At 45.8% G+C, this 24,075-nt stretch overlaps 2 protein-coding genes across 2 annotated transcripts in view; one reads left to right on the forward strand and one right to left on the reverse strand.

Annotated features, from left to right (window-relative positions):
* Positions 1-2,762, reverse strand: part of GDAP1L1 (ganglioside induced differentiation associated protein 1 like 1) — a 42,028-nt gene extending 39,266 nt beyond the window's left edge. Inside the window, exons 1-2 of the mRNA XM_055266408.2 lie at positions 2,533-2,762; positions 1,461-1,583 (exon numbers count right to left, since the gene is read on the reverse strand). The gene's annotated coding sequence lies outside the window, so the exon portion shown is untranslated. The remainder of the gene's footprint in view (positions 1-1,460; positions 1,584-2,532) is intronic.
* A 288-nt stretch (positions 2,763-3,050) lies between these two features.
* The window catches only part of OSER1 (oxidative stress responsive serine rich 1), a 40,658-nt gene continuing 19,633 nt past the window's right edge, over positions 3,051-24,075 (forward strand). Inside the window, exons 1-2 of the mRNA XM_055266420.2 lie at positions 3,051-3,215; positions 4,027-4,169. The gene's annotated coding sequence lies outside the window, so the exon portion shown is untranslated. The remainder of the gene's footprint in view (positions 3,216-4,026; positions 4,170-24,075) is intronic.

Below are 24,075 nucleotides of genomic sequence, written 5' to 3' on the forward strand. Positions count from 1 at the left end.
ATGTAAAAGAGGTAGCTACTCGGACCCTGCACTCCTTTATATGACTTTATTTTTCTCCATAGCACTTACCAACACGGGGTCTGCCATGCAGGGTTTTTTTGTTTGTTTGTTTTGAGACAGAGTTTCACTCTTGTCACCCAGGCTGGAGCGCAATGGCGCAATCTCGGCTCACTGCAACCTCTGCCTCCCAGGATCAAACGATTCTCCTGCCTCAGCCTCCCAAGTAGCTGGGATTACAGGTGTGTGCCACCTTGCCTGGCTAATTTTGTATTTTTAGTAGAGACGGGGTTTCTCCATGTTGGTCAGGCTGGTCGCAAACTCCTGACCTCAAGTGATCCACCCGCCTCGGCCTCACAAAGTGCTGGGATTGCAAATGTGAGCCACCACACCTGGCCTGCCATGCAGTTATTATTTATCTCTCTGATAGGGATATAAGCTCCATGAGAGTAAGGAATTGGTAATGTTCACCTCTGCCTTCAGCTCCCAGCCTAGAGCACGACACAGAGTAGGTGTCCAGTATTAAATAAACAAGTCAATCAATGAATGACCCTTGGCCTGCCCCTGGTGATGACCTCTGGTCAGCCTGACGGAAGTTTGCCGTGACCCTGAAGTCTCCGTTCCACACTTTTACACCGTCTCTCAATTCTCTTTTCCAGAACACTAATCACATTAACTCAGTGTCATTTTAATTCCCAGAGATGACATTATTTCCAAGGTCTTGAAGGGCACTGCTGCTCCCCATCATTTTCCCTTCTGCCCCAAACACTTCAAATCCTGCTTGGACTAAAAGAGTACAGGAAGGGCTGACAGATTTGATACACAAAGCTTAACAAATTTTGTACCACGAAAGTTATAAAATAAAGTTAAAGGATAAGCAATAGACTGGGAGAAATATTCACAATTTACATGAAAACATGTGTTAGTCCATTTCCATACTGCTATGAATAAATACCTGTGACTGGATAATTTATAAAGAAAAAGAGGTTTAATGGCTGAGGAGGCCTCACAATCATGGTGGAAGGTGAAGGAGGAGCAAGGACATGTCTCACATGTACTCTCTTGGCAGCAGGCAAAAGAGTGTGTGCAGGGAAACTGCGCTTTATGAAACCATCAGATCTCATGAGTCTTATTCATTATCATGAGAACAGCACATGAAAACCCGCCCCCATGATTCAACAACCTCCCACCACGTCCCTCCCACAACATGTAGGGATTATGGGAGCTACAATTCAAGAAGAGAGTTGGGTGGGGACACAGCCAAACCATATCAAGGCATAATATCATCATATATAAAGAGCTCCTACAAATCAATAAGTAGTAGTGAAAATTAGAAACAAGCAATTCATACTAAAATCTGCAGTGGACACTGTGATTATCTGTCCAACATCCATTCTACACACATCTACCTCCCTTCACCCCACCCCATCATGTTGCTGCCAAGGGAGTGGGGTGGGGCTTACCTTGACTCCTGTCCCAGTGGTCAAAGCCAGTCAGGTTAATCCCAGCCTCCCTTGTTCCAGTGATTGTTTCTAATATGTGAGCCAGTCAGCCCAGAGCTTTTCGCTGGTGGTCCAGGGGTGGTCCTGTTAATGCAAAGCTCAGGTTTTTGTGCAGTGCTTGTGGGATGTGTCTGCTCTTTTTTCTTTTCTTTTTTTTTTTTTTTTTTTTTTTTTTTGAGACAGAGTCTCACTCTGTTGCCCAGGCTAGAGTGCAGAGGTGTGATCTTGACTCACTGCAACCTCCGTCTCCTGGGTTCAAGTGTTTCTCCTGCCTCAGTCTCCAAGTGTCTGGGATTACAGGCACGCACCACCACACCTGGCTAACTTTTGTATTTTTAGCAGAGATGGTGTTACACCATGTTGGCCAGGCTAGTTTTGAACTCCTGACCTCAGGTGATCTGCCCACCTTGGCCTCCCAAAGTGCTGAGATTACAGGCGTGAGCCACGGCGCCTGGCCATGAGATGTGGCTGCTAGACATCAGCCAGGAAGCCTGTAGCTTCCACTGCTCCCGGCAGCCATTCTTGAGGGAGCCAGACTTGAATGAAGCAGACACCAAGTGACAGGGTACTTAGGCAGAAGCAAATGGCCTCTGGATGAAATAACTGAGTTGCTATCTTAAGCAACCCTACCGCTCCAGCCTACTAATCTTGCCAATTATGAAAGCCAATAATTCCCTAACTGCAATTTTAAAGTCCAACGTTATAAAATGAAAAGTTTTCTCTCTCTATCCCGACTACAAGTTACAAGTTTAAAACAAACTCATTTAGTGGCAACGTCTGCACTAAACTGATATGAGACTATGATCTTTATTTATCTCTCTCTAAAGAAACATTAATGTATTTGATTATGAGGTGCTGCCCCAGCCCCTACTGGGAATTTCACATAATATATAGTATAGCACTACATTACCTTTCTAAAATCCCACAAAAGCCAAATTCAAAAATGCATTTCAGATAAGAGATTGTGGATTTGCTTAGCCTTTCAGGAAGAAAATTTGGTGAAATTTAACAAAAATCTGTCAAATGTACTTACCCGTTAGGAATTTATCCTATAGAAACCATTGGCTAGGTATACAAGGTTGTACAGATTTATAATAATCATAATAACAGCGATGAGGGTTTCCATGTGTCAGACAGTGTGCTAAGCACTTTATAGATGTTATCTTAATTGAGGTATATATTGTTATTATCCTGATAATAAACATTGGGAAACTGACACTCATCTGGATATGCATGTTAGTAGCCTAAAGTCAAGAGCTAATGAACACTAAGTCCATAGAAAATGGACTTCGAAGTGTCCAGACAATAGGAGATTTGACTTAAAAATTAGAGTATATCTATAACACGGTTGGATGAATTGATCGATTGAGACAGGGTCTCACTCTGTTGCCTAGGCTGGAGTGCAGTGATGCAATAATGGCTCACTATAGCCTCGACCTCCACAAGCTCAGGTGATCCTCCCACTTCAGCCTCCTGAGTAGCTGGGACAACAGGCTTGTGCCACCATGCCCAGCTAACTTTTGTACTTTTCATAGAGACAGGGTTTTACCATGTTGCCCAGGCTGGTCTTGAACTCCTGAGCTCAAGCAATCTGCCCATCTAGGTGTCCCAAATTGTTGGGATTATAGGTGTGAGTCATCATGCCTGGCCATGGAATAATTTATATCCATTAAATATGAGGAAGGAGTTCCTGATACGTTTAAATTTTAAGAACAGGTATTGATTATGTAAGGTGTTTTAAAAATTCTATTTAGCTTAGGTTATTATAATCTTTAAAACGTAAACAGGAAAAAAAAGCAGGTTACGAAAAAAGTATGTACAATTGAATTTTTTAAGACATCTAAATTATAGAAGGGCAATCAATGAAAGTTTAATAGTAGTCATGTGGTTATATTGAGATGGGTGGAGACAAGGGTAAGAAGATATCATGAGTGGACTTTTTTTGTTACTGTCTTTCTTTCTGTCTGTCTGTCTGTCTTTCTTTCTTTCTTTCTTTCTTTCTCTTTCTTTCTTTTTTTTTTTTTGAGATGGAGTCTTACTCTGTCACCCAGGCTGGAGTACAGTGGCACAATCTCGGGTCACTGCAACCTCCACCTCCTAGGTTCAAGCAATTCTCCTGCCTCAGCCTCCCAAGTAGCTGGGATTACAAGCACGTGTCACCACACCTGACTAATTTTTGTATTTTTAGTAGAGACAGGGTTTCACCATGTTGGCCAGGCTGGTCTTGAACTCCTGACCTCAAATGACCCACCTTCCTTGGCCTTCAAAAGTGCTGGGATTACAGGCATGAGCCACTGCACCTGGCCTGTTGTTTATTTTTCTTAATTGGAGTTTCTGGTTTTCCTTCTGTTATGGACTTAATTGTGCATCTCAAAATTGATATGATGAAGTAATCCCTAATGTGGTTATATATGGGATTAGGTTTAATCCCTAATGTGGTTAAAATAGGGCCTTTGAGGACATAATAAAGGTTAGATTAGGTCTTAAGGGTGAAGCCCTAATTCAACAAGACTCTTGTTCTCCTAAGAGGAAGAGACACAGGAGTGGTCACAGAAGAAAGGCCCCGTGAGGACACAGTGAGAAGGTTGCCGTCTGCAAGTCAGCAAGGGAGGCCTCAACAGAAACCAACCCTGCTGGCACCTTGATCTTGGACTTGCAGCTTCCACAATGGTGAGAAAATGAGTTTCTGATTTTTTTTTTTTTTGTCTACTTCTTTCATTTAGTTTCTGATGTGTAAGCCACCTGGGGTGTGATATTTTGTTATGGCAGCCCAAGCTGACATTGTAGACATGCATTATTCCATCTTTTTTAATTTTTAAAATCCAAGTTGTTTAGGAAAAAAAAAAAAAGATACTGCTTGATTTCCCTGTGGCCACTGAGGGCAAGCCAGTCCTGGTCCTCACATTGCAGGAAAAGGGAAGGGAATTCACATGGTCTGAGTGTCCTTCTGAGCTATGCCTCTTACCAAAATCTCATGGAAAGGGCATTAATGTCCACATTTGACAGATGGAAACAGAGACTCAGAAAACAATAAATGCTGACCAGGGCTGTGACTCACACCTGTAATCCCAGCACTTTAGGAGGCCAAGGCGGGCGAATCACCAGAGGTCAGGAGGCTGAGACCATCCTGACCAACACGGTGAAACCCTGTCTCTACTAAAAATACAAAAATTAGCTGGGCGTGGTTGTGGGTGCCTGTAATTCCAGCTACTTGGGAGGCTGAGGCAGAAGAATTGCTTGAACCTGGGAGGCAGAGGTTACAGTGAGCTGAGATTGTGCCATTACACTCCAGCCTGGGTGACAAGAGCTAAACTGCGTCTCAAAAAAAAGAAAGAGAGAAAGAAAGGGAGAGAGAAAGAAAGAAAACAAGAAAACAAGAAATGCCTGGCCCCAAATCCCCAGCTAGGAAGCAAGCATAGCTGGCGTTGGGACCCAGGTCTATCTGATCCCCAAATCCAGTTGAGCTTGTCCCATCTCTTACCTCTGCCTCCGTATAGCAGATGCTGAAATGGCCACAGATATGGATAGGGTCGGGGTGGGGAACATCTTTCAGCCTGTAAGGAGTACTCAGAAGATTTTGCTTCCAAATTCTGGGCAAGAATGGCTTTCTTGAGAGTAAGAAGTCACTTGAATTTTGCTGTGAAAAATCTTAACAGCTAACGCGTAACTTCTACAACTATTGCATCAGGGTTCACTGACTCAAGAAGCTGTAGGCATATGAGAGAAGTGTCATGAACGTGAGGCAAGCCAGGCATAAAGCAATGCTGTGTGGTGGAGACTGTGGCAAACTGGAGAGCACGAGCTCCGCTCAACAGGACAGCTGCACCTCGTCCAGCCACTAGAATGCAAACCCAGGTGCCAGTGATTCTGGGTTTTCACGAACCTGGAAATCCGGATTTTTGTGTGAATTTGCTCATTTAAAAATTTATTAATAAATTCGACTGGGTGCAGTGGCTCCCGCCTGTAATCCCAGCACTTTGGGAGACCAAGGCAGGTGGATCACCTGAGGTCAGGAGTTCGATACAAGCCTGGCCAATATGGAGAAGCCCTGTCTCTTAATACAAAATTAGCTGGGCATGGTGCTGTGCGGCTGTAATCCCAGCTACTTGGGAGGCTGAGGCAGGAGAATCGCTTGAACCTGGGAGGCGGAGGTTGCAGTGAGCCAAGATGGCGCCACTGCACTCCAGCCTGGGTAACAGAGCGAGACTCCATCTCAAAAAAATAAAAATAAAAATTTATTGATAAATTGATATAAAAAAGAACACTGGGGCAAGCATAACAGAACATATCTACAGGGTGGATCCAAGCCCACACATTGTCAGTTTGCAACCTCTGCATTAGAGCATTTAATTTTTGCCACACTCCCAGAGGCAGTATGTTTGGTAACATAGCGCTCGTTACTTTAACAGATACAAATCTCAGTGTATAAACACGTGGAAGTTTATTTTTCACTAATATAAAGTCCAGTTGGCAGCGGTGTGGGGAGGAACAAAGAGTTCTATCAACTTTCCCTTGGGGCTTTCAAGCTACCCCAGGCATTGATATCCAATGGGCAGATGGGAAGAGAGAGTGGAGGATCATGGGCGTTTTATGGGCAGCAGCATTCCTCACTTCTGCCCACATTCATTGGCCACAAGTCAGTCATGTGGTTGCCCCATCTCAATGCAAAGTGGAGCTGGGAAATGCAGTCCCTGGTGAGTGGCAGCCTCTTTCCAACACCTACTGTGTCCTATGGACTGAGAACACAGGTCTCTGGGGGCAGAGATCCATTTCTGCCTCATGCAGTTATTATCATCATCTCTATTTTACAGATGAAGAGATGAATCTCAGAGAGGGTAAGTGACCTGTGAGAAGTCACACAGCCAGGAGCTCTGTCTTACTGACTCCAATCCAGGGATCTTCCCTCCATCTGTGTTTCTCAACCTTGCATCTCATGAGAATCACCTATGGCACTTGTTAAACATACAGGTTCCTGGTCCTCACCCCAGACTTTGAATCTGAATGTTCAGTGGAAGAATGTGCTAATCCTAGATGGTTCTTATATTAGGCTCTACACTGGTGGCTGAACCTTAGCACCATCTGGGTAGCTTTATGAAACAAGAATCTCTTGGCCCTGACACCTAGCAATTCTGATTCAGTTGGTCTGGGGCAGGAGCCCTGACACAGACATTTTATAAAGCTCCCAGGTGATCCTGAGAACCACTGCTTCTGCTCCAAACCAAACTAGGCTGGTCATCAGTCTCACCCAGTAAAGATTTCAAGCTAAAGCAGTGAAAGAGAAGTAGAAGTAGAGGAGTAGAGGGGTGTCAATCAGTGATTTTCTACCCTGTGTGCACATTAGAACTAAGGCCTTTTATAAAGTAGCAATGCCAGGAATCCAGCCCTAGAGATTCTGATTTAATTGGTTTATGGTATGGCCTGGGAATCCACATTTATTTATTTATTTATTTATTTATTTTTAAGATGGAGTCTCACTCTGTTGCCAAGACTGGAGTGCAGTGGCATGATCTCAGCTCACTGCAACCTCTGCCTCTCGGGTTTAAGTGATTCTCCTGCCTCAGCCTCCCCGAGTAGCTGGGCTTATGCCTGCCACAACAACCAGTTAATTTTTGTATTTTTAGTAGAGACAGGGTTTCACCATGTTAGCCAGGTTGGTCTCAAACTCCTGACCTCAAGTGATCCGCCTGCCTTGGCTTCCCAAAGTGTTGGGATTACAGGCGTGAGCCTGTAATAAAATAAATAAATAATAAATATGAATATAAATAAAATAAAATATAAATATAAATAAATAAAAAATACATAAATAAAAAATAAATAGGTGCCTGGCCTATTTATTTATAAAATAAATTTATTTTTAAAATATAAATAAATAAAATATAAATACAAAAAATATAAAATATAAATATAAATAAATAATTAGGTGCCCAGCCTATTTATTTATTTTTGAGATGGAGTCTCGCTGTGTCACCAGGCTGGAGTGCAATGGCATAATCTTGGTTGTCTGCAACCTCTGCCTCCTGGGTTCAAGCGATTCTCCTGTCTCAGGTTCCCAAGTAGCTGGGACTACAGGCACCCACCACCACGCCCAGCTAATTTTTGTATTTTTAGTAGAGATAGGGTTTCACCATGTTGGCCAGGCTGGTCTCAAACTCCTGACCTCAGGTCATTTGCCCACCTCAGCCTCCCAAAGTGCTGGGATTATAGGCATGAGCCACCGCGCCCAGCCACTTTCCCTATTTTTAAAGCTCTCGTAGAGGACTGTGATCCTCCCCTCTGCCCCAGGGTCTTGCTACTCAAAGCATAGTCTAAAGCATCAGCACATCACTGGGAGCTTGTAAGAAATGCAGAGTCTCAGGCTCTACCCTAAGCCCACAGTTTAGCAGACTCCCAGGAGATTGGCATGCACTTTAATTGTGAGAAGTTCTGTTGTAAGGCACACAGGCTCCTTTTGGGAGGACAGCAGATTAGGTCCTGCAATCAGGGCTGGCCCATCTTCTCTTCCTTCCCTACCCAGCTCGTGAAGCTGCGAAAGTTTTTTCAGTGTCATCAGCATAGCTGGCCCCCACATGTCTGGCCCTTGCTGTCCCCTGCTGTGGCCATCTGCTCATGAATACTCTGTTGGAAGGTCTGGGCATGTGCAGTTTGGTGAATCAGCAGGGGTTTGCAGGCCCTTCCTGCCAGGGAAGGGTATCACAGACCCTGGGCATCCACTCAAGGAGCAGACCATGGGATTGCATGCTTCACCCAAGGAAGATCTAAACGTCTTTAGATCTGCAGGTTGGAGAAAATGACAGACTTGTTCTGTGAGGTTCTGGGACCAATCAGAGGAAGTTATAGGGAGGGCTGTTGCAGTTCAATATAAGGAAAAGGTTCAAACAAGCAGCAAGGGGCTGAGGCAGAGGGCAGTGAACATCCTGTTTCTGAAAAGAACATGCAGGGGTTGAATGATCTTCTTTCAGGGAGAACCTGTGGGTTGGGTGTGAGCTTGGAGGGGGCCTCCACTCAGGCCTGGAACATGCAGCCTCCTCAAAGGCAGGGAGGCCAGGTCATGGAGCGAGAAGAGCACGGGGAGTGAGATGATTTGGGGTTCCTCTGTGTCTCTCCCTGCCAACATTGATTCGTCAAACCGCGCCTATGCCCAGACCTCCTGACAGTTTCCATAATGAGGGAGCTGTGGCAGAGGTCATGGGGCATGAAAGCAGTTTGGTTAAACACAAACTGTCCGAGTGTGAAATAACTTCCGTGTTGGTCTCTGCTAGTTTGTAAGCTCAGTAAGGTCAGTGGTGGCTACCTGTTGAGTCTGCAGCACTGGCAGAGAGTCCAGCAGATAATATTCATAGCATCTGCCCAATAAATATTTGTTGACTTAAATATAATTGGTTGAAAATATTAGTCCCTTGTTTGTTTGTTTTTTAAGACAGTCTTACTCTGTTGCCCGGGCTGGAGTGCAGTGGCGCGATCTCAGTTGACTGCAACCTCTGCCTCCTGGGTTCAAGTGACTCTCCCGCCTCAACCTCCCAAGTATCTGGGACTACAGGTGCATGCCACCACACCTGGCTAATTTTTGTATTTTTAGTAGAGACAGGGTTTCACCATGTTGGCCAGGCTGGTCTTGAACTCCTGACCTCAAGTGATCTGCCTGCCTCAGCCTCCCAAAGTGCTGGGATTACAGGCGTGAGCCACCACTCCCGGCCCCTTGTGTGTGTGTGTGTTTTTTTTTTTGAGATGGAGTTTTGCTTGTCACCCAGGCTGGAGTGCAATGCCGGGATCTCGGCTCACTGCAACCTTTGCCTCCTAGGTTCAAGCAACTCTCCTGCCATAGCCTCCCCAGTAGCTGGGATTACAGGCGTCTGCCACACCTGCCACATTTTTATATTTTTAATAGAGACAGGGTTTCACCGTGTTGGCCAGGCTAGTCTCAAACTCCTAACTTCAGGTGATTCCGCCCACCTCAGCCTCCCAAAGTGCTGGGATTACAGGCATGAGCCACTGCACCCGGCCCCTTGCATGTTTCTTATTGATAATTTTTATCACTGTAGGATAGTTGACATCCTTTCGTGCCCTTTTGAGCACTTTTGTCAGCTGTTCAAATTTTATGGGTTTTTTTCCCTTGATTTCTCTTTATGCTGTAATTCTTCTTCACCCAACTTATATGTGCACTGCACTCGTTGTAACAGCAACACAACTAGAATATCCTCAAGGGCCCACAAAAGACGGTTTGTTAAATTAAGCTCAGTATATTGTAAGGGACAACAGCAAATTGCAAAATAGCCTGTGTGGTCAGATCTCATTGAAGGTATTTTTTATATATATGCAAAGAAAATACTTAAAACACTGGTTCTTGTTTCAATGAGTCAGGAAACTCTCTGTGAATTGAATGAGAGGTAGAAACTCGAACCCAAACACACAACTTTAGTGAATTCAGGGGCTCCCTTCCCCAAAAGCAGGCTACTAATCCGGGTTAACAATCACATATCGACCAGGTGTTGTGACTCATGCCTGTAATTCCAGCACCTTGGGAGGCCGAGGCCAGCTGATCACGTGAGGTCAGGAGTTCGAGACCAACCTGGCCAACATGGTGAAACTCCATTTCTACTAAAAATACAAAAAATTAGCCGGATATGGTCGGGGGCTCCTGTAATCCCAGCTACCCAGGAGGCTGAGGCAGGAGAATTGCTTGAACAGGGGAGGCGGCGGTTGCAGTGAGCCCAGATTTCACCACAGCACTCCAGCCTAGGCGACAGAGAGAGGCTACATTTCAATAAAACAAATGAAAAAGAACCACATATCTAGAAGGTTTCCACCAGAATGCCACGGCCTTTGGGTGGGTGGAATCATGGGTGTTCTTTAGGAGCTACTTTTTGCTTGACTGTATCTTTTTTTTTCCTTCCTGTTCTGAGCATTGGTTACTTTTGAATAAGAGACAGGAGCTGGACTTACTCTAAACTCTACTTTAAATCTCTAGTTCATTTTAGCCAGCTTTCTCTAATTGGCAGTGTTTTTGAGGAAACTTCAGATTGAAAAAGGGTGAATGCTTCCAATAACCAGTTAAGGAGGAAGCTGAGGCCCAAGAGGTCCAGTGATTTATCTGCCCACGGCGGGCAGCAGGGCAGGCTGAGAACTCAGGCCCATCTCCTTATGTCCTCTCCTTCCCTCCCGATTACTGCCATCTCTCCAAGTCAGCAATGCCCAGGTGTCTCAGGCATTCATGGCCTTGCAGCTTGGACACTCCATGCCCCTGACATGACTGGTGTGGATTCTAGAGTAGAGACGTTAGACCATGCAACCTCCACATACGCCTTTGCTTTACTGGAAAACCACACTGGGCTGCAGATCAAACACACAGAACTGCTGGCAGAAGTCCTGTGCCCGGCACCAGGGCCAGGAGCTGTCTGCCCACTCTGAACGTCGGCTATTGGAGGAGCCCACTCCACACAATTCACAAGGGCTGCAGGCAAGTTTACGCTACTTCCACCACGTGGGACATTTTCTTGGGAATATCCAAGTGATACCAACAAGTTCCCCGTGGACACTTCCTCCAGGCTGACTCTGGCTGACTCTGCACCAAGTGGAAGGAGCGCGGCACTGCTCCAGGAGTCCTTGCCATGCCGGGTGGGGGGGTGAGGGGGTGGGAGTGGGTGAGACTGGGCTCAACTCCATTTCCACTCTGACGGGATGTAGCGGAGATGAGGAGGGAATGTGAGCCCCACCAGAGCCTATGCCAGCAGCTCCAGCTCCAACTCCGCAGCAGCACCAGGGGGCTTGGCTCAGCTCTGACAGCCCTGGAAGTTCACTGGGCAAATAGATCTCAGGTTTCAAAGCTGGGAAATGAACGTGAGTATGAAATGTGCCCCTGGGCAGATGAGTCCATGGTGTATGTGCTGGGTTTCCCAGGGTCAGCCGCAAGGTACATTTTGTTTTGGAGGTCTGCTCAGTGGTAAGGAGTCTCTCTGGGCCAAGATGATTCTTGGCGACAGCCCCTGGGCCTGGGTGTCCACCAAGTGAAAATGGTTTGGAAGAGCAATAGAGGAATTCCGAAGACCAGAGGATGGGAGACTGGAACCTGAAGCATGGATGGATTCTCAAGGCCCGCACTGAGGACTTCTTTCTATACCTTATCAAGGAAAAACAAGCAGGCACGTACACAATTAAGTCTTAGGAACACACTGCAAAGTCAGTCAACAGTTAATGGTCCAAGAGGTAGAGATCTTTAAAAAAAACCCCTTAATGGCACCAAGTGCAGTGACTTACGCCTGTAATCCCAGCACTTTGGGAGGCTGAGGTGGGTGGATCACGAGGTCAGGAGTTCGAGACCAGCCTGGCCAACATGGTGAAACCCTGTCTCTACCAAAAATACAAAAATTAGCCAGTCGTGGTGGTGGGTGCCTGTAGTCCCAGCTACTCGGGAGGCTGAGGCAGGAGAGTTGCTTGAACCCGGGAGGTGGAGGTTGCAGTGAACCGAGATTGTGCCATTGCACTCGAGCATGAGCAACAGAGAGATACTCCATCTCAAAAATAAATAAATAAATAAAAAATCCTTAATGGCTTTTCCAAAGAATTATAGAAATCATACATGTTCATTATATCAAATTCAAGTAATATATAAAGGAAGAAATAAAGATATCTATATAATTCTGAAGAGGTACAGAATAAATTATTATTTTGCAAACTACCAGATTGGCAAGATTGAAAAGAATGACACTGTCTAACACTGGCAATCTTGGTGGAGGCCAGGGTTTCTCATCCTTGGAACTATTGACATAATTCTTTGTTGTGGGGGACTCTCCTGTTTATTGTAAGGTGTCAAGCAGCATCCCTGGCTTCTGTCCACTAGATATCAGTAGCATCTCTGTCACCATCCCCCAAGTTGTGACAGCCAAAAATATCTCCAGTCATTGCCAAATGTCCCCTTAGGGGCAGAACCTCAGAGGAAGAAGCATCTCTTGCTGAGAACCACCATAGGCCAATGGGTGCCCCAAACACCACTGGTGGGAGTGGAATCCAGGAATTCTGCCTGTTCATCAAATATTACAATCTGTGTTACCAACAACTTCACTTCAAAATACATTTACAAGAGTACAAACTTGTTTGACAAGCATTTTGATGCAGCACCATTGGTAATATTTTAAACATTGGTAATAACCAGCCAGGTGTGGTCGCTCACACCTGTAATCCCAGCACTTTGGGAGGCTGAAGCAGGTGGATCACCGGAAGTCAGGGGTTTGAGACCAGCCTGGCCAACATGTTGAAAACCCATCTTTACTAAAAATACAAAAATCAGCCAGGTATGGTGGCGCATGCCTGTAATCCCAGCTACTCAGGAGGCTGAGGCAGGAGAATCACTTGAACCCAGGAGGCGGAAGTTGCAGTGAGTCAAGATCGCACCACTGCACTCCAGCCTGAGTGACAGTGAGGCTCTGTCTCAAAATAAATAAATAAATAAAATAATAAAAATTGGTAATAACCCAAATTAAATAAGACATTAAATATACACACCTGTAAAATGCCCAGACATTGAAGAGTTTCTCTGTCTTTTTTTTTTTTTTTTTCCTGAGACGGAGTTTCACTCTTGTTGCCCAGGCTGGAATGCAATGGTGAGATCTCTGCTCACTGCAACCTCCACCTCCCAGATTCAAGCGATTCTCCTGCCTCAGCCTCCTGAGTAGCTGGGATTAAAGGCACGTGCCACCACGCCCGGCTAGTTTTTGTATTTTTAGTAGAGACGGGATTTCACTATGTTGGCCAGGCTGGTCTCGAACTCCTGACCTCAGGTGATCCACCTGCCTCGGCCTCCCAAAGTGCTGGGATTACAGGCGTAAGCCACCACACCTGGCCATGTCTTTCTTTCTAGAATAGAAAAGTAGCTCTGATGTAGCAAGGTCTTAAAATTATGAGGGGGATAAATCGAGATGCAGTATAGACATTTTTATAAAATTTAAAGAACAAACTGTATGAACAAGTGCATGTGTACATGTACTGAAAAAGTATACACAGAGAAATATGCATGGGTTTAGTTTATTTAAAGCCTGGAAGGAAGTGTACTAAACCACAAACAGCAGGCAGCTGTCTCTCTGCAGAGTAGAATGGAGGGGCATGGGGGAGCACAAGACAATTTTCATTTCTACTTTAAGTATTTCAGCCCCATCCCATTAATGGATATATTATACTCAAACGAAAAGAAATCGTTCTACCACAAAGCCACACGCACCTACATGTTCACTGCAGTGCTATTCACAATAGCACAGACATGGAATCAACCCAGGTGTGGATCAACAGTGGATTTCATAAAGAAAATATAGTACCTACACACCATGGAATATTAGGCAGCCATATAAAAGAATGAAATCGTGTCTTTTATAGCAACGTGGATGCAGCTGGAGGCCATTATCCTAAGTGGATTAACATAGAAACAGAAAACAAAATCATATACCACGTTCTTTTTATTATTTTTATTTTTTTGAGATGGAGTCTCACTCTGTCACCCAGGCTGGAGTGCAGTGGCACAATCTCAGCTCACTGCAACCTCCACCTCCTCGGTTCAAGCGATTCTCCTGTCTCAGCCTCCCGAGTAGCTGGGACTACAGGTGCCCACCACCACACCTGGCTAATTTTTTATGTTTTTAGTAGAGACGGGGGTTTCACTGTGTTAGCCAAGATGGTCTCGATCTCTTGACCTCATGATCCACCCATCTCGGCCTCCTAAAGTGCTGGGCATGTTCTTACTTCTAAGTGGGAGCTAAACATTGAGTACACATGGTCATCAAAACGGGAACAGCAGACACTGGGGAACACAAGAATGGAGAGGGATGGGAGTAAGGGCTGAAAAAACTACTTATCAGGCACTATGCTCACCACTGGGGTGAATAATTCATTCGTACTCCAAACCTCAGCAGCCCACACTATACCTGTGTAACAAAGCTGCACATGTACCCCAATTCTAAAATAAAGGTTAAAAAAAGAGATAGGAAAAGAAAAAAAAAGGGAAAAAGAAAAAAACCCTCATTGGAGTCCTGTTCTGCCCACCCCTGGAATTACTAAGTAAGCCCAACTTAAGGGGTCCCTTGAGCTCCAGACTGTAAAGCCCCCAAGGCAGCATCATCCACACCACCTTATCAGATCCTCAGGGCAATTCTTCCAAGTTGGTAGACCGGCGTAGTTATTTCCATTCTGCAAATGGGGAAACTGAGACTCAGAAAGTACAGTGACTTGCCCAAGGGCCCACAAGAAGTGGTCGCCCTGGAGGGATGAGGGAACCCAGTTCTCTGGAGTCCCAGGCCGCTGTTCCTTCTGCTGCAACTCCCCAAGTAACAGGAACAGGTGCAGCAATGGGCGTTTACAATCAAGGGCCAAACATGCAACCCTGTTCAAGCTTGTGCCTCAACTCCTTCAATTCCTCATCAGCTTTTATTCCTTCAAAGCTGGTATTCATCTTTCTAAAGTAATTTCCATCCTTCTGGCTCTTCTTTTCTGAAGGCAGCACACTTTAGAAAGAGCAGGGCTTGAGATCTGACTGTCACTCACGAGCTCAAGTGGCTTCGCCTCTCTGGGCCTCATCTGCAAAATGGAGATAAACATAGTAACTCCCAGAATCATTCTGAGGATCAAGGCAGTCATGTGTGAATGCATTTTGTAAAATACAGAGCACTGGGGAATACTGATTTTATTTTATCAAAATAAAACTCTAGCTCTCTTTCTGGGAGGTTAGGATACCAGCAGTAGGGTAACTTAAAGGGAGAGTACACTGAATGGGAATCTGAAGTTGAAACAGGCACAAGTATTGGCAATATAAGTTGGGAAGGCCACGCACAGATTTCAGATAATGAGTCCGTCCAGCTAAGCTCGTACCTTACCCGAGTCAGATTTCTTTAAAATCTATTACTGGACTTTGGGACTGTGCTGTCACCAGGGAGGGAGGCCACATGCTAAACATCTTAAAGCAGGGGCAACAGAGAAACAGAAAAACCAGTGAATTGGCTAGGCACGGTGGCTCATACCTGTAATCCCAACACTTTCGGAGGCCATGGCGGGTGGATCACTTGAGGTCAGGAGTTTGATACCAGCCTGGTCAACATGGTGAAACCCTGTCTCTATAAAAAATACAAAAAAGATTAGCTGGACGTGGTGGTGTGAGCCTGTAATTCCAGCTACTCAGGGCACTGAGGCAGGAGACTCGCTTGAACCCTGGAGGCGGAGGTTGCAGTGAGCCGAGATGGTGCCACTGCACTCCAGCTTGGGTGACACAGCAAGACTCCATCTCAAAAAAAAAAAAAATTTCCAGCACTGAAAATTATATTTCCACCCGCAGGAAAACAGACCAGGCAGGAAATAGGTGAATATCTCCACTCAGGGTTTATGGGACTGTTAGCTAATTTAAGAAGATTATAACAGGCAGCATAGGTGGAAGCACCTTGGGCATGGGACCAACCCCCACCAACCCAGGGACATGTAGTAAAACCTGCCTTGTAAAGAAATAGCAACAAAGGTGGACTTTGAAAAAGCTCACCTCTCTGCCTGAAAGGGTGTGCTGAGGACAGCCCTAATACACACACTGCTGAGAGTAAACGGTTGAGAACTTTCCTTTGAAGCAATTTATTAGTGTGTTGCCGGAGACTTTAAACTGTTTACACCTTCCCACCCAGGAGTTCCAGGTGTAAAATTCTATTCTAAGAAAATAATCAGACAAGAATTTTTGGTTTAGAGTTTTTTATTACAACAAACACCCACACACACCCCTAATTGTCCAGAAACAGGTGAATGGTTAACTACAGAATAAGTTATGAATATATTTAAATGATGGACTATTATACAGTCATTAAAATAATGTTTTGAGGAATATTTTGTGACATAAAAATGCTAATACTAAATTGAAGGAAAGCAGGATATAACATGTATGCCCAGTGTATGAGGCTGTTTGTGCACTGATATAAATAAATGCCTGAGTCTGTCTTTATAAAGAAAACAAGTTTAATTTGTTCTTGGTTCTGCAAGCTGTACAGGAAGTGGGGTGCTGGCATCTGCTTCTGGTGAGGCCATAGGGAATTTACAGTCATGGTGGAAGGCAAAGGGGAGCCCGTGTGTCACATGGCAAGAGCAGGAACAAGAGAGGGGGGAGGTGCCACACACCTTTAAACAACCAGATCTCCCATTAGCTCACTCATCACCACAGGGATGGCGCTAAGCCAAGCATGAGGAATATGCCCCCATGATCCAAACACCTCCCACCAGGCCCCACCTCCAACACTGGAGATTACAGTTTGACATGAGATTTGGAGGGGACAAACATCCAAGCCAGCTCACCCAGTGTACTAGCAATTAAAATGCACACACTTAAAATACTAATGACAATAGTAGCAGTGGCTAATGTTGTTGGATGCTGTATTAGTCTGTTTTGCGATGCTATAAAGGAATAGCTGAGACTGGGTAATGTACACAGGAAAGAAGTTTGCTTGGGTCACAGTTCTGCATGGCACCAGCATCTGCTTGGCTTCTAGTGAGTCTCAGGCTGCTTCCACTCATGGCAGGAGGTGAAGCAGAGCTGGCCTGCACAAATAACACGGCCAGAGAGGGAAGCAAGAGAGAGGAGGCAGGAGGTACCAGGCTCTTTCTAACAAATGGGCCTGGGGTGAACTCATTACCATGGAAGGGCACCACGTCATTCCTGAGGGATCCACCCCCATGACCCAAACACCTCCCATCAGGCCCCACCTCCAACACTGGGGGTGACCTGAGATTTGGAGGGGACAAATATCTAAGCCATGTCAGATGCTATGAGCCGCGCAGTGTTCTACCACATTAGTCATTTCATCCTCTCCTAGCCCTCTAAGGGAAGTCCTATGATTACTATCATCATCCCCGTTTTTCAGAGGAGTAAACTGGGCACAGGGGCTTGGGCAGTGTGCCCAAGGCCATGCAGAGGGGTGGGTGTGTGAGGCAGGGCTTCTCAGAGGCAGTGTGGCTCCTAGGCGCTCCGCGACACCTTTACCAAATGCTGCCAGGGGACATCCTCAAGGGTAGGGGCCAAGTCGAGTGCTTCTGAGGCAAAGGCCAAGCCCCTCAACTGAGTATCCCAAAGACAAGACCGCCTCCAGCTCACAACCAGAAAGACCTGGGCTTAAATCCGGCATAGATCCTTCTGACCTGTGTGAAAGCACCAAGCCATTTTCCTCTCTGAGCCTCAGTTTCCTCATCTGTAAAATGGGGATAAATAATAGTACCTGCCTCCCAGGGCTAACCAAGGGATAAAAAAGATAAGGTGCCTGAGTCTTTATATTTTCTAAATTTTCCATAAAGGTATATTTTTCTTTTGTTAAAATTATTTTTTATTAAAAAATAATATATTAACACATTAAAATATTTCCAAAGTTGGGGGGGGTATTAAATAACCCAGGAGCCAGACGGATGGGAAGAGGTGAATCACATTCAATTTGATTCAATTAAACTGGAAGGGACTGGGGAAAGGCCAGGAGACCAGGCTTAGGGGGAAAGATAACCTGCTCAATTAGAAACACATCATGTTTCACCAGGTGTCAGAGGGACATCCACATAGGTGACTGACTAGGAAGACAGTGGACACAGAGGTGTGGCATCGAGGAGACACATGGGCTGCAGATATGAATGTAGTATCAGCAGCAGGCAAACGTGACCTGAAGCTACGGAAGACATTTACTGTTTCCGCCTGCCCTTTCCCTCTACCCCTTTTATGGGTGACAGCAGCCCACTTTTCCTTTTGGAGAAGTACCCCACACCTTTCCACACAGTCTTGGTGAGATAATCAAAGTGTCCTGCCACCCAAGCAGTGGGCACGTCTGCCAAGACAGGTGTAAAGGAGGATATTTCTTGAGATAAAACCAAATGCACTCTGTTGTGGCTAATTCCTAATTCCTAGTTAGCCTACAGCTTCCTCCAGCCATTCAATCAATGGGAGCCGTTGCCTGGCTCTGTTTTACATTAGATTTCTTGAGTCCACAGTGTGAGACATTAGTGTTAAAATGTGACTTCGTTTTTTCCTAACTTCCAAAATCTTCCCTTTACAGAGCAAGAGGACAACTTGAGGATGAGAGGATAGAGATTTTCTATAGGCCACAGTGTGGAGATGACACAGTGTAAGGTTCAGACAAGTTCCTGTACAGCAAGAGGGGCAAAAGCCTTCTGGTGCTGCCAAGGAGAAAAAAAGGAGGACAAGCATTCAGGTGCAAGTGTCCACCCTCCTCGAAGGAAAACTCCTATTTAGGACTAAGAAGCATCTGGACAGGTTTGGGGGACACTAGGATCCCACTTTCCCAAGCACAGCCCAGGGAGAGATGCCCCCCACTGACCACACCACAGCACTGAGCTGGCACCAAAGCTGTAACAGCAGCCTGTGTCCCCTTGACCTGTGGGTGCCATGTAGGTGGTGATCCAGGTATGTCCACATGTCCCAGTGATGTGCTAAGTGGACTGATGGACAGAGAGAGGTCAGGTGACAAGCTGCGAGGGTTGTGGCACATGAGGACCTCATGGCTACGGACAGGCAACTTTCTAAGCAGGTCCGTGTACTGCTAAGGAACTAAATCAGGTTCACCCCATTTTGGTAGTTTCCACCATAATCCATAATGCCCAGGGACAAATTCCGAGCGACCACATGGGAGTGAAGACCAGCAAAGGGTAGGGAATGGCATCTGAGCCATAAGGCTCACCCACTGCCCCCTTATAGCCAGGATGCCACCCCGGGAGGATGGGAGCACACAGTAGAGAGGAGGATCCTGAATACTGAATATCTGTGCAAAACACAGTGCTGTAAACCAGAAGAGAAGGAAATATCCCCTCAAGTTGGGAGAATGAAAGTTTGAGATGAAAATGAGATTAGATGAAAATACAGGGCTGGGTGTGGTGGCTCATGCCTGTAATCCTAGCACTTTGGGAGGTCCAGGCGGGCAGATCATTTGAGGTCAGGAGTTCGAGACCAGCCTGACCAACGTAGTAAAACAGCCATCTCTGCTAAAAATACAAAAATTAGCCAGGAATGGTGGCACATGCCTGCAGTCCCGGTTACTCGGGAGGCTGAGGCAGGAGGATAGCTTGAACCTGGGAGGTGGAAATTACAGTGAGCCGAGATCATGCCACTGCACTCCAGCCTGGATGATAGAGCGAGACTCCATCTCAAAAAAAAAAAAAAAAAAAAGAAAAAGAAAAAATACAGAGGAAGTTGCAGTTTTTGCCCCTGTGAGTAGGAGTGGGTCAAATATGACCCTGCTACGAAAGCCAATCAGCTTCTTTCCTGGGAATTTGAATCTTGTATGGAGAGATGTATCAGGAACAAAGATGTGTGGAACTGAATCACCTGGAGGCAATGCTCAGAGATTCCTGGCACCTGCGAAAGGCTTGGTCTGGCTGCCAGGCTGATAAGGCCTAGCTGTTCAGCTTTTCCTTTTGTTGAGTGAGCTTTCTGACATTCTTCCAGTGGATTCCTTTTTCACTCAAGCAAGTCAGATTTGTTTTCCATATTCTCCAACCCGGGATCATCCTGGAAGTGAATGTGAGATGAGAAGAGAGCCAAGGCATGGCCCCTGAGGGTCAGCAGACCAGCGAGAAAAGAGGAGCCTGCAGAGGAGATAGAAAAGGTGAGGCTGAGAGGGTGCCCCTGTGAGCAGTGGCCACAGGGGCTGAAAGGAGAGCGAGTGGAGGAAGCGGCTGTGTTCAGTGTCAGGCAGGGCTCAAAACTCAAGCAACATGAGAACGAGACTAGGGCCACTGAATTCAGCAACAAGGAGGTTATCCATGACCTTGGCAAGGAATATTTTAGTGGGATAGAAGTCTGGTTGCAGTAGATTGAAGAGAGAGTGGTGAGACAGAGACGCACAGAGAGAGAGAGAGAGAAGGGGGGTGGGTGGAGAGGGGAAGAAATACAGCCACTGAGAGAGAGAGAGAGAGAGAGACAGAGAGAGAGAGACCCAGAGAGAGAGAGAGAAGGGGGTGGGTGGAGAGGGGAAGAAGTAGAGCCACTGGCTAAGGCTCCAACAGGAAGAAAAGGGCAGGAGCTCTATGGGCAAGCTGGGTAGAAGGGGGCTTTGTGGGTTTGGGGTTTGCTTTTTTGTTTTTGGTTTTGCTATGACGGAAAACATGATGTGTGTTTGCATATACAGAAGAAAGTGAGTTTCCTGAGAAGGGAGGAGAGCTGGGATTGGTTTTAGCTAGGAGGAGGGAAAGGAGAAAGGATAGCTATAGAGACAGGCAAAGATAAGGGACGGAGAGCAAGATTTCATATCTATTGGTTTCTGAAAACACAGATGGACTTTTCTGGTGAAAACTTTTCTTCTTCCCCTCAGGCAGAGTTATATGCTCATGAATACATAAGCTGAAAATGAAATACTTTGAAAAATGATAGCTAGCTGAGTGTCAACACTTGAGGGGCAAGATTGGTTTTGAGCATATGGAGGGCAAAGAAAGAATTCTTGAGTTAGGCTGAGCCAGGAAACTGCAATACACTTTCCTGAACTGTGTTCAAATGTGGAGTAAGCTGAAGACTCTCACCAAGACACAGCTTGGTTCAAACTGAAAAACCAAACCCAGCTATTCTACAATTGGGCAGATATAATAATTTATGAATTCCTAAAGGCTTAGCTCAGCAGCTTTAGAGCAGGAACTCCAAACTTTGTTTTGTTTTGCACAGGTTATACACTGACACGATTCAAAAATCAGAACACGAGGCACACACTCAGAAGCCCGGCCCCTCCTGCTGGCCCCCAACCACTTCCTGAAACACTTCTCTTAGTTTCTTGTCTAGCTTATCAGTTTTTCTTTATGAAGACAGAAGCAATACAAACATATATTCTTAGCTGTACATCGTGCTTTTTTTCACCTATATCTTAGAGATCTTTCCTCAGCACACACAGAGCTTCCTCAAACTTTTTCCCAGTTATATAGTATTTTGCTTTGTGGATGCACCAGTCCTGTACAGACACTTCAGTTGTTTCCGATCTTTTGCTACTGCAGCCAATGTTGCAATGGATCACCTTTTACATAAATTATTACATATATGTACAAATGTCATCTACAGGGTAGATTCTTGGACTTGTAATTTTGGTAGATATTGCCCAAATCAACAGGGCTGTCAATTTCACAATCCCACTGGTAATGTATTAAAGGGCCTGCTATTTATTCTCCCGACTCCCCCACCTCCAGCCCCATCCACAGGGCATGCTGTCAAGCTTTGGGATTTCTGCCAATCTGACAGGTTAAAAATGGTATCTCCGCATACTTTTTATAAGCACTTCTCTTTGAAGATTGAGACTGAGCATCTTTTCACAAGTTTAAGTGCTATTTGCATTTCTTTTGCTGTGAACCGTCTGTTCATGTCCTTTGCTCACTTTCTCTATTCGGCTGCTGCTGCAGAAGTCCTTAACCAGTGGTTTGTGGCTTTCTGGGAGGAAGGGAGGGAGGACTGTCTTGTGACTCAGATAAGGTTAAGAATTGTAGGGAAAAGAACAGCTCACCCTAACCTGATACCTATTTTGTGGTATACATAGAGATGTTTAAGTTTTAAAAACTTTTAACTGAAGTTTAGTTATACACACAGAAAAATGTACATATACTACATTACAGCACACATTCCTATAACCAACATCGATCAAGGAACAATATTACCAGCACCCCAAAAGCCCCTCTCAACACTCCCTTCCAATCCTTACCACGTGGAGATTCTTTCTTCTGCAGCTTTATTTCTTGATTCTATTCTAAAGGCAAGTGATCCACAAATCCCGGATCTTCCACAGTTTTGAAGCCACAGTGAAGGGCTTTACCATCGCTAAGGAAAGAGGCCCTGCAGTCCTAGGGCTCCCTCTGCTGGTGATCAGCAGCTACCAGGAAAAACTGCCCCTCCCCTCCTGGAGCTCTGAGAATTGACTGGAGTCTTGGAAATCAAACTGGTGCAGGCTTAATGGGAATCGGCACACAGGCGCATGGCTGAGGCATCAGAGTCCTCCTTCACTCTCCATCCTGTCAACATTTCGGGAAAGCAACTATCAAAACAATAGACCACAGTAGCTTGGGGGCTATGAAGAGAATGACAAGAAAGAGCAGCGAATTCCCGCTTCCCAACCCTTGCCTATTCCCCACCCACAAAAACAGGAGGCTGTTGTGAAAGTTCCTGCTGCTCGAATCAACAGTCAAAGGCATCAACAGTCCCCAGTCATGTTTCTAGAAAGCCAGTAGACAACTGGAATTATTTGCTGATATGACTGACTGACTGATGGACTCACTGGCTCCTGTGCTAGGTACAGAGATACAAAATGCAGCTCCTATTCTGGTGGACTGCATGCGAAGTCCCATGGGACAATGGCGTCAGGCCATTTAACCCACACAGGGGAGCAGGGGTTGAGGGAGGGAAGGTCAATGTAATAGGTTCTTCTTGCCCTCCAGAAATTTAGAATCTAGGAGGAGATACAAGAAATGCATGGGTAAAGGGCTGAAAATAAGTTCAGGAGGGACCTGAAGACGCTGCAGGTGAAATGTTACTGTGGTCCTAGAGACAGGGAGGGAACCTGAGCTGACAAAGTCAATGGGTGGTAGACAGAGGAGCTGGAGGCTTTTCAGTTGTGGGGAGGGGCAAAAAAACCGATGCCCAGAGAAGCCAACGGGCCCCCAGGGGACTCTCATGGTAGAAGAAAGTGGGGAGGATCACCACCATTGAGGCAGATCCTTAGGGTTGCGGGTCCAGGAACTCCATTTTGTCAGGGTACCCAGAGCCAAACAAATTCTGGGGGATGGACTATCTGTTGACTGAAGATCTATAAGCCAGGTGCAGTGTATTCGTTTGCTGAAAGGACTATGTCCTTCCCGCAACTGGAATGCTTGTGTTTGCCTTCCAGGGCTCCCTTGTTTCTTTCCTCCGATTATTTCCCACCCTCTCCTTAAGGGTCCTGACCTTTCCTGTGGCTTCAATGGCCACCTGTATGCAGACTCCACAGTCTTTATTTCCAGTCCCCACCTCCCATGTGAGCTTCAGAACCATATATCTTCATGCTTGCTAGACACCTCCACGCAGCTGCCCCACAGATTTCTCAGGTTCACTCTGTCCAAACTGAGCTAATTTAGAGATACATCAGCACAGAGAGGCAGTGACAGCACAGACTCTACCAAGCTGCCTAGGTTCAAATTCTAGCTCTGCCACTTGTTAGCTGTGTGACCTTGGCGAGTTACTTAACTTCTCTTTGCTTCGGTGTCCTCATCTGGAAGATGAGTGTGATAATGGTAATCTCATAGGATTGTGGCGAGAACTAAAATGAGTCTTCTGATGCATAGGAAGAGCTATGAAAGTATCAGCTCTCATAGGCTGGGCACGGTAGCTCATGCCTGCAGTCCCAGCACTTTGGGAGGCCGAGGCAGGCAGATCACTTGAGGCCAGGAGTCCGAGACCAGCCTGGCCAACATGGCAAAATGCTGTCTCCACCAAAAAAAAAAAAAATTTAGCCAGGCATGGTGGCACACGTGGATGACTGAGGCAGGAGAATCACTTGAATTAGGGAAGCAGAGGTTGCAGTGAGCCAAGATTGCACCACTGCACCCCAGCCTGGGCAACAGAGCAAGACTCTGTCTCAAA

This window comes from Symphalangus syndactylus, chromosome 24, assembly GCF_028878055.3.
Source record: "Symphalangus syndactylus isolate Jambi chromosome 24, NHGRI_mSymSyn1-v2.1_pri, whole genome shotgun sequence".
Lineage (NCBI taxonomy): Eukaryota > Metazoa > Chordata > Mammalia > Primates > Hylobatidae > Symphalangus > Symphalangus syndactylus.